Below are 6,191 nucleotides of genomic sequence, written 5' to 3' on the forward strand. Positions count from 1 at the left end.
AGAGCCCCAAGCGGACCTTGATAAAATTAGGGTGAGTGGGCTAAGAAATGGGCAAAATGCAGGTTCAATGTAGCTAAAGTACATGCAAGAATTTGATGCAGAATAGGAGCAAAAAATCCAAAACTTCACGCCTTCACAAGCTACAAGCTACAAGGGTCAGTGCTATCCAGTCAGCGAGACCAGGAAAGGGATTTGAAATATTTGAAGTTGATAGTTCCTGAAGGTGGGAATGTCAGCAACTCAATGCATGGCAGCCAGTGAAAAAGGCAAACTCTATGCTGTGAGGATAATTAGGAAAGGAGATTTGGAGAATAAAACTGCAAAGATTGTCATGCCCTTATATAAATATGCAGTGAATTTATGCCGCACTTGAGTAATTACTGTGTCCTGAGGCTTCTTGTCGCGCATCTCAAAAAAAGGATGTGAGGGAGATGAAAAGAAAAGTGCAGAGAAGGACTAGCAACAAGGATGATTGAGGGGACTGGAGCACCTTCCCTATGAGGAGAGGCTGCAGCGTTTGGGACTCTTTTGAGTTTGGAGAGGAGACGTCTGAGGGGGGATATGATTGAAGTCTGATAAAATTATGCTTGGGGTAGAAAATGCATGGGGTAGGGAGGCTGTTGACCCAGAGAGAAATTTTTCTCTCTTTCTGACAATATTTTAGAAACCAGGGGCATTCATTGAAAAATGCTAGGGGAAGAATAGGGACTAATAAAAAGGAAACACTTCTTCACGCAGAACGCAGGAGCCAGGCTTGGCATATGCTACGCTACAAGAGGAGGTGATGGCCACTAACCTGGATAAGTGATAGCTACTAAGGTGCTGCCTGGACAGATTTATGGAGGAGAAGTCGATTTATGGCTACCAATCTTGATCCTCTTTGATTTGAGATTGCAAATGCCTTAACAGACCAGGAGGCCTGAGCGGGAGCAACAGCCATGAGAGATTAATGGCTTTCACCTCCTGCATGTGAGCTCCCAAAGGCACCTGGTGGGCCACTGCGAGTAGCAGAGAGCTGGACTAGATGGACTCTGGTCTGATCCAGCTGGCTTGTAAAAAAAAAAAAAAAGAAGCCAGAATATACCGCTCCCCCTAAGATGTTGGCTCTCTCAGAATAAGAGACTAGGTTCAACATACGTTGTTTCCATCAAGCCACAAGCAGAGAACACAGGCTCTTCAAATAAGCAAATGAAGTACTCAAGCCCTCTTTCTTCAGACCCTAATTCAACATTCAGGTTTTTTTGAGAAGCCTTTGGCTTAACTTCAGTCCTTCTCTGCAGCTAAAACTAATTATGTGTAAAATTGAATTGGTATATATTTATTCCATCATCCCTCCCTGCCCTGTACCCCATTTAAATGACAAGTCTCTGGAGTTTTGTCACTTGTTACCCTTTGAATATTTGTACAGTACTCAACAAACAAATCTACATTTGTGTTACGATAACACTTCTCGTTTCTTTGGAATTCCTCCTCAAAACCTGCCTTTTTTGCAAAGGCTTTGACACAACTCTTCACCCCCTCCACTAATGAACCTAATCACAGGTAACATGAATAACAATAGATCAAGAACACAGACTTGGAGACCAAGCCCTATGAGGAAAGGCTGAGGGAATGTTTAATCTGGAAAGTGGAGGTTGAGAAGGGACACTCTCTTTAAATACCTGAAGGGCTGTCAGAGGAGGGTAGCAGAGGGCATAAATGGGCATAAAGATATTGGCTGGACATTAGAAAAATTTTTTACACAAAGAGTAGTTCAGCAATGTAATTGGCTACCCAGGGAGGTGGTGAGCTTTCCCTCTCTGGCAGACTTTAAGCAGCAGTTGTCAGACAATCATCAGGGATGTTCTAGGACCATGGTGGCGAACCTTTGGCACTCCAGATGTTATGGACTACAATTCCCATTAGCCCCTTCCAGCATGGCCAATTGGTACTGGCGAAAATGTGTAGTCCTGCTCTGGAGTCTCCCTAGGATGATCCTTGTTGAACAGGGAATTGGACTTGATGGCCTTATGGCTCATTCCAACTCTATGATTCTAAATTCTTCCTATTTCTCTCTACTTCCAACTACCTCTATTTCCACAGTAGCCTCTCATCCAAACACTAGCCAAGGCAACCCTGCTTAGCCTCTGAACTCTGACAAGATTGGGCTAACTTGGACCATCCAGGTTGAAGAGTAAAATGCACACCTGCTTATAAGGTCTCCCCATCAGGCAACATTCTCTCTTCAAAAGCAGTGGCAGCAACTCCATCCCACACTTTCACACCCAAATGCCCATACAGGCCACTTCTTACCAGTAGTGATGTTAATATTGCCAGCCTCGATTGCAGCTTTGATTGCATCCTTGCTTAGCATGCCTGACTCCCCCTTAGAGAGTCGCTCTCGTTCCTTCTCCTCCAGGCTTCCATAAAAAATACGGGCCTTCTTGGCAGGCGGTCCATCGCTGTCGTCTGAAGCCTTAGTTTTTGCACCCTGCAGAGATTTTAAAAAATCTCTCAGCACAGGCTTTGTGGAGAAACACAAGAATAAACACAGGTTACTCACACACTTTCTAGAATGGCGTTACAAAGACACACACAATACAGAGGAAACAGTAGTATTTCTCTCGTTTCTGTCAGGTGTTTTACTTTCAAAAGGAGAGAAAAATCTTGCCTCATGCTGGGGATGCTGCCATAGTCCACGCAAATTGAATCTCCGGGGCGTGTATTATTGTCCCGCTAGTGAGGACAATTAACCGATTTTGCCCTAATCTACCCACTTTCTATGGCGTGCACATAAAAAAGTATTAAACAGATTTCCTCTTGCACCAGGAGAGCTGGAAACTTCCTCACAGGTGTAGGTTTACTCACCGCGGGGGGTCTTAATGCCGCCATCTCGTCCCTCAGCTCTTTGCTTAGACCGAAATAAGCTGCCCAACACCGCCAAGGAAAACTTCTTCCGGGTCTCCGGAGCGGCCGCTTCCCAGCAACGGCGGCGTTCCCATTCAATCCGTGCGGCGCGCCGTTCTAGGCTTGTTTTCTCTATGACCAGGCCGCGGGCCGTTCCTCACAAGCACTTCCGGGTGCCTGGCAGCGTGGTGGTCAGAGGCCCCGAAGGCGAATGACGGAGTGGGAGGAGATCGTGGTTGCTTTGCGGATTGTTGAGAAGCGCCGTCAAGATGCTGTACGAAGCTGGAAGCCGACGCGTCTGGAGCTAAAGTTAGATGATATCAACTGAATTCGAGAGGGGCGCCAGGGGAAGGAGCTGGAGGGTAGAGGCGTGGTTTAACTAGACTAACAGGTTTAGAGCAAAACGTTACACAGCAGCGGCGTAGTGGTTAAGAGCAGGTGCATTCTAATCTGGAGGAACCGGGTTTGATTCCCCGCTCTGCCGCTGGAGATGTGGAGGCTTATCTGGGGAATTCAGATGTCGGCCTGGCTGCACTCCCACACATGCCAGCTAGTCACAGTTCTTCAGAGCTCTCTCAGCCCCACCTACCTCACGGGGTGTTTGGGGGGGTGGGGAAGGGCAAGGAGATTGTCAGCCCCTTTGAGTCTCCTAAAGGAGAGAAAGGGGGATATAAATCCAAACTCTTCTTCTTCTTTTACGGCGGCTTGATATGCGTAAATGCAATGGGCAGCTTTTCGTGACGTGGTAAATAACACCCTGTGAAGAAAGTGTATATATTCTTTTAAATTTACTTGAAGATCATTTATATTGTATCACTACTGGAGATCTTTTATGAGGGCAACCAGGTCGATTTACAATGCGGTGCATTTAGCACTAAAGTTTATGTAAACTGTGTTTGTGTTTAAGTAGTGTTATTCTTTAGATAACGGAATTGGCTTTAACAAGGCCACATTCTATTTAAGCAGACAGATAGGTCTTAATGGCTGAGAATGCTCAGGTGACAACCAATTGGTTAATTATGATCAAATTATCTATTCTAGATGATTCAATTCTATAAAACCCCTGACACCATTTTAAAGAAGATTCATTCTAAAAGAGATTAATTCATAAGGATTCTCCTGCCTTAGGCTGTATAGCCTTGTATTGTATTTATACTTGGACCTGTCTAGAGCTAAGGGGGAGATGATTGTAGCATTTCTTTTTCTTTTTAATATTTTTTAAAAATTTCAGTTTGAGAGTATTTGGTAAAGAACCCTGGTTTTGGTACATTACTGGAAAGGCACCTAGCTTTGGGTAACCTTTTCACACACCCTACTCAGCTCGTAATAAAGGAGCAGGAAACATTTTATCTAGTCAGTTAATTTTATGTGAGTGTGTGGACAAGGTGCCCTCGAGTATGCGCAAAGAGCCTAAAGGGATTTCAACCTGAGCATTTCTGTGTGCAAAGCAGATATTCTGCTAATCATCCACATCCTCTTTGTTACATACACAAAATAGGAAGCTTGTGGTAGAATACATGTTGTTAGTTTTGAAGATACCACGTGCCTCACATCTTTGTTTAGCAAAGGTTTTGTTGCTTCTCTCAGCTATCTGCTTAAGGCAACTGTTACTTTCATGCTAGTGATGTTTGTGGCGCCCTACAAGAAATTACCTTATTTATTTATTTATTTATTTATTTATTTATTGAGCTTATATACCGCCCCATCCCCGAGGGGCTCTGGGCGGTGTACAACATAGAAGAAGGCAATATAAGCAATTAAAACATTTAAAGAAACGGCGAGAACATATAAAAATTTCTAGTAATATAATAAGGGTTACAATAAAAAATAAGAGTAGATGGCATTCAACAATCTGCTATTATAATTCCATCCCTTCTAAAGGGGAGAAACAGCATCCGTTCTGATCTAAAATTCCCACCCCCCCTTCAAAAGGGAGGTGGGGAGTCTAAGATGACAGCTGACCCGGGTATCAGGGCGGGAGGGCACCATCAGCGGCTTTGAGATCCCCTCAAGGCCAGTGGGAGCAGCTCCGTCTTTGGGCCCTACTTGAGGAACTCACCAAGGGTTGCCAAAGGTGCGGACCAACTGGAGGAAGAGCATTCACCAGGCGGGGTGAGGCAGGCTCTGGCCCGTTATTGAGCCAGCCGTGTCGCCGGGGCCAGGGACCACCAGTAGATTGGCCTCCACTGGTCGGACGTTACGGGGACATATGGGGTGATCTTGGGTCCGAAGATCACGGGACGGTCCCAGGCCGCGTAAGGCCTTAAAGGTCAATACCAGCACCTTGAAGGTGATCCGGAATTCCACCGGGAGCCAGTGCAGCTTAATCTAACAAATTTAATATGTCAGTCTTATATGTGCAAACATAGGAAACTACCTCATGTTGAGTCAAGCCAGGGATTGGACCTGAAGGTCTTTTGCGTGCAGAGCTTTACCACTTTTTTTTTTGGCAGAGTCGTAAGAAGCAGCGCGAAGAAGTGGATGTAGTGGGAGCCAGTGATGGCGAGGGAGCTCTGGGACTAAGTAATGACCATAAGACCCGGGAACAGATGATCCACGACCGCATTGGCTACAAACCACAACCCAAACCAAACAATCGTTCTGCTCAGTTTGGAAATTTTGAATTCTAGAACAACATGGGAACTTTGAGCAAAGTAGGACTCTGTTCATGGTTATGGAAAGCTGTTTTGGCCTGTCATCTATTGGTTTTGCCCAAGCGGGCCAAGCCTTTCATTTATGTGAAACTAAGACTGGATCCTCTTCATTTGAAGCTGTCTGTCTTGCAACCTTAAATAAATGTGCTTTTTAAATTGGGAGCGCACTGGCAACAGAAGTCGAATGGAGAGCCTTCTCACACTGAAATGGATGTGGTGAGTTAAGACTGTGGAGACTTTAATCATACTAATTTAAAAACAGTGCTCCCTAAACTCTACCAGCATGTCAGGTGCCCCACTAGAGGAGCCAATACATTGGATAAAGTGTATACCAACATCAAGGATGCCTACAAGGTGATACAATTACCACACTTGGGTCAGTCAGACCATTTATCACTGTTTCTGGCACCAGCATATATTCCACTTGGGAGGCGGGTGTTGCCTGTAATAAAGACTGTAAAATCCTGGCCTGATGATGCCTCTAAACTACTTCAAGATTGTTTTGAGACAACAAATTGGGATGTTTTCTACCACCCAGATCTGGAGGAGTATACCACTGCTGTTCTGAGTTATATCACCCACTGCACAGACACTCTTACTGTGGATAAGCGCATCCGGATTTACTCCAACCATAAACCCTGGATGACAAGG

At 45.1% G+C, this 6,191-nt stretch overlaps 1 pseudogene; it reads left to right on the top strand.

Annotated features, from left to right (window-relative positions):
- The first annotated feature begins 3,097 nt into the window (after positions 1–3,097).
- Positions 3,098–5,702, top strand: LOC125442004 (annotated as a pseudogene).
- The last annotated feature ends 489 nt before the right edge of the window (positions 5,703–6,191 follow it).

Source organism: Sphaerodactylus townsendi, linkage group LG12 (genome assembly GCF_021028975.2).
Source record: "Sphaerodactylus townsendi isolate TG3544 linkage group LG12, MPM_Stown_v2.3, whole genome shotgun sequence".
In the NCBI taxonomy this organism is placed as follows: domain Eukaryota; kingdom Metazoa; phylum Chordata; class Lepidosauria; order Squamata; family Sphaerodactylidae; genus Sphaerodactylus; species Sphaerodactylus townsendi.